At 39.1% G+C, this 18,229-nt stretch overlaps 1 long non-coding RNA gene across 1 annotated transcript in view; it reads right to left on the bottom strand.

Moving 5' to 3' along the window:
• Positions 1-10,521: 10,521 nt before the first annotated feature.
• Positions 10,522-18,229, bottom strand: part of LOC122160952 — an 8,743-nt gene continuing 1,035 nt past the window's right edge. Inside the window, exons 3-7 of the long non-coding RNA XR_006169005.1 lie at positions 17,811-17,912; positions 15,721-15,912; positions 14,332-14,431; positions 12,611-12,651; positions 10,522-10,707 (exon numbers count right to left, since the gene is read on the bottom strand). This is a non-coding gene — a long non-coding RNA (uncharacterized LOC122160952). The remainder of the gene's footprint in view (positions 10,708-12,610; positions 12,652-14,331; positions 14,432-15,720; positions 15,913-17,810; positions 17,913-18,229) is intronic.

Here is an 18,229-nt window from a genome sequence, read left to right as displayed (position 1 = left end):
AAGGAAAGACTATCCTTTGGGTTATCAAAAAGCAGCTAAAGAAAATAAAAAGCAATTATCAGACATAATCAACACAGGTTCACAAAGAGAAGGTCCTGCCTTAGTAATCTGATGACAAGCTTACCCACTTCATGTATCACAGAATAACGGAATATCCTGATTTAGAAGTGACCTATAAGGATCTTCAAGTTCAAGTTCTTGTTCCACATAGGATGATCTAAAATTCAAACCATACGTTCAAGAGCATTGTCCAGAAACTTCTTGAACTCTGGCTGGTTTGGTGCTGGGATCACTGTTCTGTGGATCCTGTTCCAATTGCAAATAAGAATATAACTGACCTCTGCTTTAGGGATTTCTTAGACAATAAGCACTGAGTCACAGAATGGCTTGGGTTGGGAGGGACTTCAAGGATCATCAAGCTCCAAGCCCTCTACTGCAAGCTGAGTGGCAAACTGTTAGATCAAGTTGCCCAGGGCCCCATCCAATCTGGCATTGAACACCTGCAGGGTTAGGTACACCAAAAGGGGTGTACCCAGGGTGGATTCATCCTTGGCTCTTATAAGGGCCAGCCACTGAAGCCATGACCTGCAGGGTTAACTGTTCTGCCCACAAGAAGCAAAATTTCTTCTGACAGATTCTTGGCAATACCAAGAAAAGTACTCACAGGTAGGCCAGCAGTCTTATCCAAAAAAAAAAAAAAAAAAAAAAAAAAAAGTCAAATTCAACCAGCTACTGAAGAGGATCTCTGGCTATATAGCATTCCATCTCAGAAAACAGTCTACACCCAAGCAATGCTCTTCCTTCAGTGGTTGGCCCTTCTAAGAGCCAAGGATGAATCCACCCTGGGTACACTGCTTTTGGTTAGATGGGGAGCACAGGGCCAACCACACCCCTTCACCAGGGACTCAATCACCAGTTCATACCATGACCTAACAGTTCTCCTACAATTGGAAATCCACAACCTCTCTGGGCAACCTGTTCCATCACCTCTCCACCATCTCAGTGAAAAACTTCCCCCTGACATCTAAGTCTTCCCTCCTTTAGTTTAAAACCATTTCCCCTTGTTCTATCACTTTCTACCTGTGTAAAAAGTTGACTTTCCTTCTGTGTATAATCTCCCTTTAAATACTGGAAGGCTGTAATGAGGTATCCCCACAGCGTTCACTTCTCCATACTGAAGAAACCCAGCTTCTTCAGCCTGTCTTCATAGGAGAGGATCTCCAGCCCTCTGAACATCTTAGGGACCCTCTTCTGAACCCTTTAAAGAAGCTCCACATCTTTCCTGTGTTGGGAACTCACAACATTCTTATGGATAAACTGCTCATCTGTGAGATACACAGGTGTGTGTTTTGCTGGGTGATGAACTGTGTCAGTATTAGAACTCGAGGGGTTCTAATGGGGCTACACCTCGCTGTTGGCCAGTCATTAGCAGTGTCCCATAGAGCTTAATTTTAGAGTCAATTCTGTTCAATGTTTTTATCAGTGATCCAGTTGCATTGGAGCATTGGACAACCATCAAGAACATGAAATTCAACAAAAGAAATGCTGACTGCACTGGGACAGAGTAATGCTGGACACAGGCGCAGACTGGGAAACAAGTGTCTGGATAGCATATCAGCAGAACTTGGGTTGTCTAGTTTGGAGGAAAGGAGGCTGAGAGGTGCCCTCATTGTCAAACACTACAACAGGCTTCCTAGCAAAGTGGTTGATGCCCTGTGCCTATCATTGCTCAAGAAGCATTTGGATACCACCCTCAATAATATACATTTAACTCTTGGTTAGCTCTGAATTGCTCAGGCAATGGGACTCGATGATCTTCGCAGATCCCTTCCAGCTGACCAATTCTAAAAAAGAAAGACATCATTGTGTGAGTCAAAGATATCATCGAAGTACCTGAAGGAAAGAATTTATCTATCATGTTTATAACATTTACTGTCAGAAGCTACGTTAGAAATTAAATCATTGCTATCTTTCCCTTTTAAAAAAGGAATTAACCAGTCTATAGAGGGAAATACAAGTCTACCTGTTCTGAAAAAGCAGCACTAATATTTCAGATCAGCAGGGGGAGCTAAACAGTTACACTTTCACTGAACAGAGACATTACAAAGAACAATGCTTTCTATGTGACACTTTTTATTTCTTTACTTTTATAGTATTTCCCATACAGCCTTCTCCACATAAGAAGCCTCAATTTCTACTCTGCTCTCCCACTTCCCCTAAAGTAACTAATCCTAATGAACAGCTCTTTCATGGCAGGGATGCTTGGATGAGAAGCTTAAATAAGAAGCTTATTCAAGATGGGGTGATGATTCTATCGCAGCACTACAGGATTACTGGAGGGTATTGTCAAGTTTCACCAATAACAAGGAGAATAAAAATATTTTTAATGTTAAAATTGATCCAACCAACTAGTTTGAAGATATATTTATGTTACAGGCAGCTCTGTGGCTTTAACCTTACTGAAGTTCAATGTAATGTAATGTACAGGCTCCATTACACATTCTAAAATGAGAAAAAAAAAAGGCAAAAGAATGTGAGGAATAGCATGTTTATATGCTTTTACAGAAAGATCAAATCCTTTCTGGATAGAAATGAGAAAAGAAGTGGTTAAAAATCTTTCCTCATCCTCCACACTTCCACTAATGCCTCTGTGAGTAAGAAGATTAAAGAAAAAAAAAAAAAAAAAAAGAAACGGAAAAACTTTTATTGGCAAAAACTTTTGTTTAAAACATGCAGAAAGTGGAAATGGAATGAAGAGTGTCACAGTAACTCTAATTCTGTGATTTTGGTTTGCTCCTTGTTTTTTTTTTTCCCAGAGCCCCAATCTCCTAACTGTTAACACTGCTTGTTTGCTGCTCACTGCTTGCTGTTCATTGCCGGATGCCTGGCAGAGGGAATTGCTTTACTAAATGCTACTCAAAGGAGTCTTGATATAATTGACCCAGGTCTGAGTCGTATGAATGTAAATCATATGTACCAACACTGTTTCCCATGATCCAGCATATCACCACAAAAACTATTGCTGTAAGTCTATGTATGTCATCATTTCACATCCTATTAATTCACATATCTGATGAGTGTACACTGCTCAACATTGTTCTCGTGAACTGTGGTATTGGTATCAAGTATTCCAAATGGAAAAAAAATATATATACCAAATCATAGCACATTCTAACCAAAATTTGTACTTGAAGGAATCTCTAGATAAAAGCTATGGAAATGCTGTCACAAGTGGGCAAAATTTTGTCAGAGCAAATGAGTCACTTAGTAAATTCACAACAAAGTGATCCTCAAGGACAGATAAACAAGACCCTCTATTAGTCCATAGTCTAGCAATGATGTGACTCATTGAAACAGAGATTCTAAAAGATCAAAACTTGTTCCAAGAGCCATGTCTGAATCATGTTTTTTCATGGTGCAAAGCAAACAAAACACAGAACAAAAAAGGAAAATGATCACAATTTGACTTGCAAGATCTTCTCTAAAGAGTTTTATATACACTATGTGTTATAAGCACTTGGTCTAGTACTGGAAAGAAAAAAAAATAGATGAAACATAGGAACCATTTATGTGAATTGCAGTGCTCTCTAAGACCACCAATGGATTTCCAGACATTGTATGACCATCAATATTAACAGAACTCTTGATGAAACATACCTAGTTTTAAGCTTTTTTGCTGTTGTTGAAACTAGGTAAGGGCATTTCTGAACAGCCCCTCTAAAACCCCTAAGGATCTACACCCCTCTATTACATTTTCTATAAGATATACTGCTAGTCCCAAGGCAATTGCTCCACATAATAGAAAAACAGAAGTTGGATAGACTGCATGGCAGCTGCTAAACAATGAAGCAAGGTGCTGAAGACATTATAATTGATTGTGAAAAAGTTTGGAGCTAAATCAAGCCCAATCAAGGCTGACAGCAAACTCTGGGATTTGCCTGTTAATATTGAACTCTTACATATACAGCACACTGAGAACACATTTCATAAAGAAAGATGCCACATAAAGCTATTCTGACCAACGTGTATTATTACCCAGGGGCGAGGAAGAAAAAAAGTAGCACAAGCGTAGAAAACCAAAGTCTCAAGAGAAAATAATGAGGGAAGAGTTTTGTTGTTGGCTGGTGGCATTTATTTTATATTTCTCTGATCAGTATGTGCTTACTGCACCTCACAGAACTGGAATTTCTGATGGCTGGGTGCTTAGATGCTCTCTGTGTGTCTCTGTATAGTTTATGGGCTGGTTTGGCCCGGTTCTGTGACTAGCCTGTTCCAGTGCTCTGTTACTTTCACAGTTAAGCTCTTCCTTGTGGTTGTATGGATCTTCCTGCATTCCAGTTTTTGCCCATTGCCATTTGTCCTGTTGCTGCACACCGCTGAAAACAGCCTGGCCACATACACTTCATTCCACTACTTTAACAGTTTATAAATAATGATGAGATCATCTTTCAGTTTTCTCCAGGCTGAAGAGTTCCAGGTCTCTCAGCCTTTCCTCAAACAGGAGATGCTACAGGTCCCTACTCATCTTTGTGGCCCTCTGCTGGACTCTCTCTGGCATTCCCCTGTCTTTCTAGAACTGGGGAGCCCAGAACTGGATGCAGTACTCCAGTGCATACACAAATATGGCCTCACCAAGGCAAAATAGAGGGGGAGGATCACCTCCCTCATCCTGCTGGCCATGCTCGTTTTAATGCACTCTATTTGCTTTTTTGGCTACAAGTGCACACTGCTGGCTCATGGCCAACCTGTCATCTGCCAGAACCTCCAGGTCCTTATCCTCAAAGCTCCTCTCCAGCAGATCAGCCCCTAACCTGTACTTATGCACGCAGTTATTGCTCCCCAGGTGTGAGATTCTATACTTCCTCTTGTTGATGCTCACCAAGTTCCTCAGTGCTCAACTCTCCATCCTGTCCAGATCTAGTTGAATGGCAGCACCACCTTCTACGTGTCAGCTACTCCTCCCATTATTAGGAAACTTGCTGAGGGTGGACTCTATCCCTTCATCCAGGTCAGTGATGACAATGTTGTCCAAGACCAGACCCAGTACTGACCTCTGTGAATACCGCTGGTTAGGTCTCCAATTAGACTGTTCTCAGCCCACCTCACTGCTTATCTAGCGCACACTTACTAAGCTTAATTGCAAGGATGTTGTGGCAGATAGCATAAAAAGCCTTGTTGAGTTCATGCTCTATCCTTCTATAAAAGCCTTATCTTATCATTCTTCCAAAAACACAAGTGGCATGGCTTTTAGGTCCTTACCACTAATTCTTTTATTCTAATTCACCAATTAGACACCAGTGATGTCTTCAGTGGCATCATAAGTTTTGCTAAGATAAATCTAGACCCTCTCACCCCTCACTGTAGCATTAGTTCAGAACTGAGATCCAAATCACAAGTCCATTCATGACTACTCAAAAGATGTTGATGGCAGGTTTTGATGCTTTTGTTGCCTGCAATCTCAGTCACCAGAGTAATTTTGCTCAGTATAGCTTAAAGCAGCGTGTACTATATATTTAAATCTTGTTACCAAACTCAAAGCTCAGAGGTATTTGTCAGTTTCTGCTTCAGTTCAGATCCATGCTGTTGCAGAAAATTATGTCCTCAGTTCCTCAGCCAGAGTGAGGCAGCACTACACTCCGTTTGACGACTGCCATACTGAACCCAACTTATGCTCTTCTGACTCTAAACTGTATCATAACAGAGTCCACCTGGTCCTTCCCTTTAGACCAAGAGTTCACAAACTAGCAATCATGTTTCTGGAAGTGTGACTGCAAAAGTTGTAATGAATTTGGACACAAAGATAATTTCAGAACTGCTGTCTAAGTTACCAGTTTACAAGAAATATAAAAAATGTGGATATAAGCACAATTAAGATGGCTCTAAATTCCTTAAAGACAGTCCTCTTACTGCAGAGGGAATGTTATCCATTCAAGGCATTGTTTTCTCTGCATTGCCAGTGTATATGACACCAAATACTCCATTGTGTAGACACCTTTACTTGTTGGAAGTGTTTTTAAGAAAAGAGTGGAAGTTGTTCCCAGCTGTAATTTATATATAAAAATTATAAAGAAATCAAAACCAAAAAGCAAATAAACACCAAGAACAACTGCAACCAGCCAAGCAACCCCAAACCTCAACCCAATATGCTTTTCATTCAAAACGAAAATACAAGATTTTCATGTCACAGAGCCTCTGGTGCACCACCTTCTGCCAAAAGCAGGTTGGGAAAAAGACTTGAAAATGCTTCATATTTTTTTCAGTATACCATATTGCAATACAATTGTACGTTTTTACTGTATCTGCCCTCTGAATATTTGGACCTTTCCCCTTATAGTAATTGCCTTTTTATTTCCTTGTAGTTTAGCTGTACTTTGGCACTGGACAGAAATTATCTTATACTTTCATGCTGATCTTTCTTTTATAAGGATTTCAGAAAAGAGGCAAATTAACAACGCTGATAAACTATTACAGAATATTTTACTTTGTCTCCTATAGAAAAAGCTGTAGAAACAGGCATACAATGAAGATGACTTTTTCTCTCCTAACTTTGTATTTAGTTCATTGCCTGCCTTGACAGCTTAAGAAATGTGCTTGCCAATTTTCTTTTCCCCAATAATATCTTTAAAACAAGCTAGAACAGACTCTTTTTCATTTGTGTATAGGTTTTGGCCATAGTCCAGGAAAGCACTCAGGCATATTTTCAGATCAAGCATATAAACATCTGAGCAAAGATCAATGCATAGGTAAGTGTTGTGAAAAGCATTAGGTAAACTCAAAATCTGAATTGAATGATCCTGCTGCAAGTATATCCAGAAAGTTAACAACTTTTGTTGTCATCCTCCCTGTTCCTTCAAGGGAAAGGCATAGCTAAAGCTGGTGTCATAAAAAGGCTGTTGCTGTAAAGAGAGCCAAAAAAGTGGATGAGTATGAAAGGGCGAATGATGCTAGAGTACTACCTGCCAGGTTTTTGCTGGTCCAGTGAAGATAACCAAGCTGAGATCAACTACGTAACAAAGATTTGCAGATTGTTCCTCTTAAGAAGGAACAATTCCTACCATTTCTGTCTGACTTTTTTCTCATGTTGTAATACACTTTAGGCACAACAAATTCTACAGTTTCTGAATACCCATGACTTCAATTTTTTTTTTTTTTTACAGAGATGAAGTCCATATATCCTTAATCTTATGAATATTCCAAAGTATTTCCAAAGTATTCCACACCAGTGTTCTACTGGGTGTCCACATCCACATGTTAGCAGCAACCCATGAGAGAAGACCAGGGGCTGTCTGGTGTCAGGCTGTCTGGTCGTTTTCAGTCTAGTCCAGTTGGCTTTGCAGTAGCCCCATCACAGCCACAGAGGAGCCCATCAGTAATGTTGGTGACACCTCTGGGAAAACAGAATTGAGAGAAGGAAGAAATGCTCGATAGGCAGAGGAGTGAAGGAAAAAATGTGAAAGGAACATTCCTGCAGCTCCAGGATCACAGAAGGAGGAGAAAGTGGTGTTTCAGTTCCCCTGAGACCTATAGAAGAGAGTGTGTTGGAGCACAGTCCATGCAGCCCACCACCAGAAGCACACCAGGACCAAGCCGTGTAGTGCGGTCAACGTGCCCAAGGGATGGGATGCCATCCAAACAGAACTAGACAGGCTGAGCAGTGGGCCCAGGAGAATCTCATGAGGTTCAATAGATCCACTTGGAAAGTCCTGCACCAGGGCCATGGCAACCCCCACTATCAATACAAGCTGGGGGATGAAAGGATAGAGCACAGCCCTGCTCTTTAGATGGCTCTGCTGTGATAGGACAGGGGTAAAAACTTCAAACTAAAAGAGAGCTGATTTAGCCTGGGTTTGAGTTTACATTGTCCTTATTTACAATAAGGATAGTGGCACAGGCTGCCCAGAGAGGTGGTGGTGTCTCATCCCTGCAAACAGCCAAGGTCAGGCTGGATTAAGCTCTGAGCACTGATGGAGCTGTGGGTGTCCCTGTTCATTGCAGAGGAGTTGCAATAGATGATCTTTAAGGGTCCCTCCCAACTCAAATGATTCTATGATTGCATCACAGGAGGTAAATTGAATAATCTTGTAGTGGTTCATACACTATTTCTACCGACTTCAATTGCAGGGTTAGATCGGTGTAAATAGGAATCTCACCTTGACAATGATATATTATCAAAAATATTCAGAAACTATACTCAAGCTGCATAGAGATTGAAGGTTTTAAATATTTGTGATTTTTGAAGAGAAGGGAAACTTATGCTAATACCTTCAAGGGAGACTTTTGGTGACCAAACCAAGTCTGTTTCTGTGACTGGCTAGAGACAAGTCATTGTTTTGAGAGGAGGGCTCTTTACATAATACTGGAGAATGTCTGAGTAAAGCAAGAATAACTTTGGGTATAGAAATAGGAGCTCATGGAGAAGCTAGCACTCTGAATGTGCTTTAGCTAACCTGGATGAAAAATCTCGTAGAAAACTTGTTAGGATAATTGTTTTAATTTTCCAGCACTGCAAGATTTTGCAGGTGATGATGCAGTAATTACTGCTCAAAAAGCATGATAAGAAACAGCATAGCTCAAAATTACTTCATTGTTCCAATAGCTGATTTGAGAATGGAAAATACTCCCAGTACTATTATAAACAGCAGAGACATTGGCAAACTTTGCAGATGAGCTGTTATTTTATGGGGCCCTGGGCAACCCAATCTACAGGGTAGCAACCCTGACTATGGCAGGGGGGTTGGAACTAGATGATCTTTAAGATCCCTTCCAACCCAAGCCAATCTATGATTCAATGATTCCTTGCTGGTTACCAAATTTAAAGCTCTGTAAGAAGAGAAAATTTCAACTAAAGCACTGTGAAGTGCATCATGATTACCTGTGAAAAGCATAAGATATTAGGTACATTTTATCAGCTGTTGCTGAAAGTAACTTGCGGAATAACATCATCTACATATATGAGATGAATGTACCGTTATAAGAATGTAATTTTAAAAATACAAATGAAAATTGAACAACCTTTGTTTTGCATTTCTATGGAAACAGTATTTGAAAGACTAAGATGTGGTGAGCATCATTACATACTGCTACCTTCACTTCCTTGTATATTTAAACACTAGATGGGTGTGTTAATTATGAGATATTGGAAGAACTGAAAGATTTCAATCTACACAGGTTGTTTAGTTTGATGGCTGGTTTCTATTATGTATAGTTAAAATGCAGTCCTTAGGATATACTTACAATTGAAGCTGATTACGAGTTAGTCAGTGAACTTTCTATGCAGCGTATTAGCCTGATGCGTTTTGTCAGAAATTGACTTACAGAAAGTGAATGATGAAACAGAACAATTCTTCTCTGATACAGAACAAAATTCAGAACTAGTAAGCTTACTTCAAGAATCTCTAAGACAGGATCTACCAACAAATGTGTGCCTTATGTGATTCGGAAAAAGTAGAACCTGAGTACCACTTACAACTAAAGCGATCTTCTGTCTGAACTAGTAGCCACTTCTGCCATGCTAATTGCTCTATTTAAAACCTTCAGTTTTTTGGGTTACTACTAATATGAAAGAAATCTGGGAATAATTTAATAATCTCATTTTGTTGAGGTCATGAAAAATGTATATTTCCATACTATCTCTTTTTTTTTCCCCCATTTGTGAGCACAAAATACATTAAATAATTTCCAAGTTAGAAACAGTTAACACTGTAAGTACAATTATTGCTCTGTGGGAGCACTCCACAGATCAGCAGAATCCCCTCTCCTTCAGTTACGCTGTCATAATACTATGAGGTGGTATTAAAGGCCTACAGGGAACATGTGTGCAAACACAAAATAAGCCAGAATTCTTTAACCAAAAAAATGTCCAGCCTCACTAGGATCAAAGCGTGACAAGTATAAGAGATAATAGCAGGCGACGGGAATGAAGGATTAAGGCAGCGATAAGATCCTTCGGTTATATTTATCAGCAGTGTACATAAGTGGATGATGGAGCCACAGTCTATTTAAAACCAAAGCAGATTGGACGCTGCTCAATCGCATCACATCACACAGAGCACTCTGCGGGGTCCCACTGGCTCTCACTAACAGGTGCTATAATCTTTTAGATTTCCAAATAAATCCTCACCTGCATTCTATATAGGTCTTTAGCTCCACTTGTGACAAATGCCAATAAGTGTTATTATCTACCTTCAGTAGGGGTTGTACCTAACACCTGCAGGGTTCACTGATCCCATACATACCTTACAGCATAATCGTAGAGCTAAATGAAGCCATCAGAACCTCTATGTTTTTTGTGAATAACTCGTTTTTGGGTGTGTTCACTCATGAGAAGCAGAAGAAACAGAAACCGACCACGGAAAAATTACTCACAAAGCATGACAGCGATGGAAGGCTACCTAGAGAATGAAACATGACACCAAAGGCAGCTTAGCGCTATTAATACTATTAGTATGAGAATGCACTCTCACTTTTTAAGCTTACATCTTTATTTTCTAATTTATTTTAGTACCTTCTTACATTTCTGAGGATCAGAGGTAACACATATTTAACAGAAACTGAGATCAGTGAAACAGGAAAACTGGGAGGACCTTTCTCTGTTTCAAAAGTCCAACAGCTGCCGAGGCATCGCGTCTTACTTCTCCAGTCCCAGAAGTGGCTTTGGAGGTGGCCCTAGCAGGCAGTTAGGACCTGGTCAGTCACTCACTCTGTCTCCTACAGTGGGATGGAGAAGAGAATCAGACCAAAAATGAGAAAAATCATGGGTTGGTATAAAGAAAGTTTAAGAAGTGAAACACAACAAAACAAACAGAAAACAAGTGATGCAGTCAGGCAGTCAATCGCTCACCACCTCCCAAGAGCAAACGTGTCCAACCAACCTATGAGCAATGGCTACTTTGGAAAAACTTGCCTCCCCTGCCTTCATCACTGAGTATGATGTGAAATGATATGGAATATCCCTCTGATCAGTTTGGGTCATCTGTGGCCTTTCTCAACCTCCTGCCCACCAGCAAGGCCTCTAGCTTTCTTGCTGCAAGGGACAGCATGAGAAACAGAGGTCTTAAAGTTGCTCAAGCATTGCTCAGCAATAGATGTGTTGTCAGTAATGTTTTAGTGACAAATCTAAAACAGCACAGTATGGGTTGCTGTGAAGAAAATTAACTCCATTCCAACCAGAACAAGTAAATAAGTTTACAGGATTCTGAATATTCTTAAGCAATAGGTATGAATATTCTATGAGAGTAAACGACATGTCAGGGTATTTTCCAATCACAATATCCAGTGTAAGGCCACTTTTTTAGAGAGTAGCTTGTTTTGAAGGTGTCATAGTAGAGCTTCCTTTGCTAACTTTCACAACATTTTTTTTCCTATCGTGGAAAAAAAAGTCGTGATTGAGAAATCTTTCTAATCTGGGAAACAAAACAAATTAAATACACTTGTCCTTTTTTTTAATTATACAGGGTTGTTTATTATTGTAATTATACAAAATTGGTTAGAAATAAAAAAAAATTATGATTTCTTCATGTACTCACAACTGGTTTTTTTTGCTATTTATGCAATTCTTTACATTAGTAAGTCAATAACTCTGACTACTGAGTTTGAAAAAAAAAAATCATGCTACTGCTGTTTCTTAAGAGTAGACAATGATTAGACTATAACTGTAAAGTGCATCTCTAACGAGCAGATTGGTTAACTCCATATTGACCAAATTCATATTAACACATACCAGCTGTCAGCTACAGAATTTATTCAGCCTTTAACAGCATTTATTGTCTCAAAAAAAAAAAAAAAAAAAAAAAAAAAAGTAACTAACAAATACTTCTTGTGACAACACCAAATTGTCCAATTAATTCCAGTAGGTGGTAGAGAAGATCTACTGCTTCTAGACAGCCCAAACAATGGTTAATGAGAACTTCATCTTAGGGTTGCTTTCTTGTTTTGTTATTTTACCTAGCCATGCAAGTACACAGCTGGGACACTGAGATATCCTATGTGCATGTGCATGTTTTCTCAGTGTTGCTCTTCACACCTTCACCTGAAACCACAAGGAAACAGATTCTGATTTCCTTGAGTTCATAATAGGAACATGACAATGTTCTGTTGTGTAAGAGATTTCTGATATAAAGCAATATTATCTTAAAGGTTGAAAAAAGCCAAGATGGACAACTCAGAACTGGATACATAACATTTTCTAAATGGGGTCCTAAGATTTGATTTGCTTTCTCTACAATCACATCTGAAGAAATGCAATTGCAATTATGCTACTATCGTAAAGGCTTTTGTACCACCTTACATATATGAATTGCTGCTGCCATGTGATTTGGCAAAACACACACTGAAGAACTAAAACATAATTTCATTCTTCTTTGATGAAAGTTTTAAGCTCATGCTTCAAACCAAGCAGATTTTAGAGTGCTTCACAAAATACATTTGGGCTTTGTGCTCCACTGCTTTGACAAATGGAGAACATAATCAAACAAATGAAGTAAGAGACATCTTTTTTACTGCCGTCCTTCCTTTGTGACTGAGAAAAGAACCTGAATTCTTTCCAGTATTTAACCTCTACAACTGTGGAAGAATTCTAGAAGGGTGATGTCTGCAGCTGACAAAAACATACCGATGGTGCTCTGCAACACCCAAACTCTTGCAAGACAGGAACTGTTGAAAAAAAAAAAAAAAAAGTAAATTGAATTCATCCATCCAAATTCTTTATGCTTTTTCTGTCTCATTAGCTTAATGGCCCAAACAAATGACAAATGCTTGTAATACTGCTATATTTTAAGTGTTAAAAAGTGGAAACACATTGTTCAAGAAACTGCATTGTTCTTGTTCATTGTCATCAGTGGCCCATGTATTTTGATTCTTACGAGGTAATGACATAATAACAAAGGTTATTTTCAAGTCTTACTACGGATCTTTTGCTCAGCTTATTTTTAAGGGCGCTAACTACATCTGCTGAGATAGTGCACCAAACGTTATTCAGGGAATGACTATAAATTTGAAGTAATATCTGTAAAATAATCTATTTTCCAAATGCAAATTGCTTTCTCTGAATGCCCTTTTCTTCCCAGCATAACTACCCTGTAAAACTCCACTTTTCTGGTACGTAATTCCTTCACACTGCAAAACACAAACAGAGAATTCAGTGGTGTCTGTCTTCCCCTTTTCAGTCCATGAAAAATTTCTTTAATACACCTTGGCAAATATATATTCTACTTCTGCAAACATTCATAAAGAAGAAGAACCCAGATTTTAATCAGTATCTCTTACTGGTTGAAGACAGAATTGTTTTTGCTATAACTCATAGCGACCGTCTTTCGTGCAACAGTTCAGATGTAACAGAACTTTGTTTGACTCCATCACCCTTCCAAAAACCCATCTTGTCTGGAAGTGGTCTTTTATATGCACCACAGAAAATGAACTGAAGAGTCTTTTATTCATGTTAACACTTCTTTATTAACCCCAGCCTATCTGAGAGAGTGATTATTTTGTGTGTTAATACCTTGCCTAGTCCAAAAGGGACTCGATTCTGACCATGCAGAAACAACATAACAACACCAACAAGATTTTATCTATGTCTGTGTGACAATGCTAGGCTCAGGCAGGGAGAGGAGCTGAAGAGAAGATGCATGACTTCTACATTTAGATCTAAAAAATTAAAAGTACTACTCTGTTGCTTTACAAATCTATTGAAGTGTTAAGCTACTGCTTCTCACAGTGCTTGTAAAGTCAGTGCTTGTGGTATGCTGTCCTCTATTTCATTTCCAATATATCAACTACTGTTCCAATCTATCAACTATATCTCATACAGTAGGACATTACTTCTGGTACTGAAGTGTGGACTAACACAGTAGCTGAGAAGAAATTTTCCACAAGAGAACAAAGCATTTGATGTATAAGACTCTTCACCACGGTGATTTAATGGGATTTAAAACACAGCTCCTCGTTTACTCTTTTCTCTACAGTTATCTTTTCATTTTCTTGAAAGTAACACAGCTTTCAGTGATTTTTAAAAGTCTACTATCAATAAAGAGTGACTACATTAATATATCAGGTTACTCAGAAATACCAACCTCATAAGGTTGCCTACAAAATCAAACAGACAAAATACACCTTAATTAAAATTTTCTATTCAAACAGAAAATTTTGTAGTGTTCTATATAGCATAGCTAATAGCAACTGTGAAGATGTGACAGAAAATAGACTTAAATTTTTCAAGAACAAGATGTAGCTAGGCTGCTAATCCCTAGAAAAGTTCATGTTCCCACATCCAAAGTGCTGTTTAACCCTTCCAGATATGTGTGTGTAGCTAATTCTAGTGAGCTCACATTAACTTACAGGCCTTGCAGTTCATATCTTCTGAAAGAGTGGAGAAATATCACTGGTCTTCATCGCTGGTCACATCTCAGAAGACTGGTGTCTGAATGATACTTATAACCTGAAAAAAAAACAAACCAACACTTTTTGTCCTTTACTGCCAAACGACAGGGTAAATGTAAGACATAAGAAGTCGATGGGCCCCAATGGGATTCATTCCAACGTACTGAAAGAACTGGCTCACGTCATCACAAAACTTCTCTCAATTGTTTTTCAATGGTATTGGGAAACTGGAGAGATCCCCATTGACTGAAAGCTGTCAAACATCCCAGTTTTCAAGTAGAGCAAGAAAGAAGACTCTAGAAGTAACAGACACTCTTCAGTGGCTGATAAAATGATGGAGAAGACTATTCTAGGGGGTACTAAAAAACACTTGAAAAGCATTGTATGTAGTCCCCGGTCATAGCCAACATGGGTTGATGAGGGGAAAGTTCTCATTAACTAATTTTTTCCTCCTATGACAACGTTATCCATGTACTGGATAAAGGGAAGTCAGTTGATGAAGTCTTTTTGTATTTTAGCAAAACTTTGGATACTTTTTATCACAGTACCCTTCTGGGTCAAATGTCCAGCGTACACCTAGATACACACATGAGCTAATGCATGAACAATCAGTCAGGCTCAAGGGGTTACAGCAAGTGGGGTTACACCAGACTGGTGGCCAGCCACTACTGGGGCTCCATAGGACTGCATTTTAAGGCCAGTCCTCTTTGATGTTTTAATACATGATGTGAATGCAGGACTAGAAAGCATACTAAATAAATTCATTGACTGAGAGGACCTGCTAACTCCCTTGAGGGTAGAGAGGCCTTCCAGAGGGATCTTGATAAATTAGAGGGCTGGGCTATCACCAACCATATGACATTTGAGCATGTTGTGGATTCTGCATCTGGAATGAGGAAAGATATAGATTTAGTTAGTTTCCTAGATGTACAGAAACCACGGGACAAGAGGCTGGAGGGCAGCCCTGCAGAAAGGGATTTGGGAGTTCTGATTGACTGTAAGCTGAATACGAATCAACAGTGTGTGCTGGCAGCCCAAAGGGCCAAGCACACCCCAGGGTGCACCAGGCCCAGTGCTGCCCACTCTGCTCTGCCTGGTGTGGTCTCACCTGGAGCACCAGGTTGGGCACCAGATACAAAAACAACATAAAGCTATTGGTGTCCAAAGGAGGGCTATGGAGATGGGGAAGTGTTCTGAGGGCAAGGCATGTGAGGAGGGGCTGAGGTCCCTTGGCTGGCTCAACAGAGCAGAGGAGGCTGAGGGGAGGCATCATGGAGGCTGGAGCTCCCACAGGGAATGTACAGGGACAACTCTACCAGACATATGGTTTAAATTTTAAATACTTACGTGTGAAGACAGCAGTTGAACTCAGTGATCCTTGCAGATCCCTTCTAGCTCAGGATATTCCATGATTCTAAGTAAGTACACAGTCACTTCTCTGTATTTCTCTGATTCATTTTCCCCTCCAGAAATAAATTATAAAAGTTCCAATTTATTCCCTACATGTGAAATGCTGGTAAATTCCAAAAATAAACTCCTCTGCAAGAAAAGAAAAAGTCACCGGCTGTAATTCCATTCAAGTGAATCATATCTCCATTTAAGTAAAAGCATATAGGTCGAAATATGTTTATGAAGCAAAATTCTAAACACAGCACATTTGTTTCTATACTGAGCAAACACAGGACTTATTTAGATAAGTAGTTCAATTTGTGGATGCACTCAAATAGCAACAAAAAATAAAACCCGGGAATATGTGACACATTGTTTTCAAAGCAAAATACAAACACTTGGACATAGGCAATTAAGCATTTGCTATGTTTTCTAGATGAATATGCAAATTTGACATTCAAATCAATGTCTAAAAATAATCTCACCCATTCAAAAACCACCACGATCATAAGGAGTGCAAAGTGTGAGTTTTTTTGCTTTAATTACTTTGCCGTAATATCAGCTAAGGGCAAGGCACTTCAGTGGGTTATCATTTTTCTCCTCCCAACTGTTTCAAAAGTCAAGTAGAATTTCTCTTGACAAAACAAGTAGAAAATGGAATTTTTAGATGGAGAATTTACAGGAGACCAGCATGCAGAGAATCCATTATAGCTAGGAGGAAGAAGCTACTGTAAGAAGATGACAGCATTGTTTGCATAATACTTTTTTCCTGTTGCAAATTAACAGTAACTGCTGAACTGGTTTAATAAATTGCATGCATTGTCAGTAGCTAAAAAGAAACATGTAACCAGTTCTGGAAAAAAAGAGAGTGAAAAATATGAAGTAAAAAAGTGTTATGGGATATGCTATCAAGATGTGTATTTACCAATACACAGACACACCACTACTTAATGTTGATTTACAAGAAAAAGGAATCTGATGACCTCTAATTCACTGCCACTTGGCAGAGGTAATGCATCTCTATCTCACACAATGATGTGCAGCTCCTTAGGTGAAACTAGGCTCCAAGTTTGGATTTTGCACTGCCAGTTCATGGTTCTTGCCCCATTCAAATACAGTTAGTGCCATGGTTCTACTGTTTGCAATTTCAGCATTCTGACCTATGGTGAGATTTTGTAATATTTTATTACTATCATTGAACAAAAAGCAACAAAGTCCTCCACAAGACTTCAAGTCTGTTTCAGCACCATTTCAAGGTCTAGAACAGAACAATTAGATATTGGAATGGACATCAGTGGAAAATTTATGTTGTTACTCCAAGATAGTATTCTTTTAGCTTTTAGGTACTTAACAAATATACACAAGTGTATAATATCAGAATATCCTTATTAGATTTTAAGCAGGAAAAGGGCCAGAAGAAGTGATATGAGTTAAGGAAACATGACTGTACTGCTCTAGATTAACAGGAAGGGAAATAATGCATACTGAAATGATCAGACTGTGTCCACTGTGCATCTAGGTGCTATGAAATGAAAGCTAAACTTAACTATGAATGGCCTGTGCCAAAGTCCAGTAAAGTCAATCTTCTCTTTTTTAGAAGGGATAGAATTGGTAAGACTCAAAATCAAATTATCCTTCTTTGATTTAAACTGCTTTCGTTGTGAAATGACTGCAGAACTAATTCAGTCTAGGACATCATTACAGCTGAAGTGAAAACTAGAAAGAGGAGCAGAATAACATTAGCACATCAGCAAATCTCTTTATATATGTGTGTGTGTGTTCATATATACGTGCAGGTAATATATGAGGATCCACCAGATCTTACTAGCATTTGCAGTAGCAAACACTGTCATGAAGATACTGCTGCCTCCACACACCCCAGCATGTTGATCTATCCCACTTGTGCTGTATCTGTCTTCTGTTTTCTCTGTGATTTTAGCAGTTATAGAAAATGAACAGGACTATGACTGAGTACCTTGAATCCCAAAGTCTATCTAATAGTCATTGCAGGCTTTGATGTGCAGCAGTCTCTGTGAAGAAACACTTACCTTTACATAAACAGGCTGACCTTTCTAACTGGCATTTTGTCAGGACTGGCTGAAGGTGGAGGGGGGAGAGAAGAGGGGGAGAGCAGTCTGTACTACTTGTTGCTGCAAGAGAAAACATACTCCAAGGCAACGAGGCAAGATGGTATGCTTTTCATTTTTATAACTGCATAATGAATCATGCACATGCCTACATATTTAACAGCTACTACACTTGAAATGGGCACTTCTTTTTTCTCCACTATCAATAACATCTTTCCTCTACTCCTGTTTTCCCCTCCTCCCTGAAGAAAATAAGAAAGCAAAGCAGGGTAAGTCATTACTAAGAGAAAATGACTCCACAGTTCTTTAGTTTAAAAATAACTTAAAGGTGCTGGTGGGGGTGGTGTGTGTGTGGGAGAAAAAAGAAGTGCCCCTTTCAA

Source organism: Centrocercus urophasianus, unplaced genomic scaffold, assembly GCF_019232065.1.
Source record: "Centrocercus urophasianus isolate 14NV4802_14NV808 unplaced genomic scaffold, USGS_Curo_1.0 seq_18, whole genome shotgun sequence".
NCBI lineage: Eukaryota > Metazoa > Chordata > Aves > Galliformes > Phasianidae > Centrocercus > Centrocercus urophasianus.
This window is presented reverse-complemented; position numbering and strand designations above follow the sequence as displayed.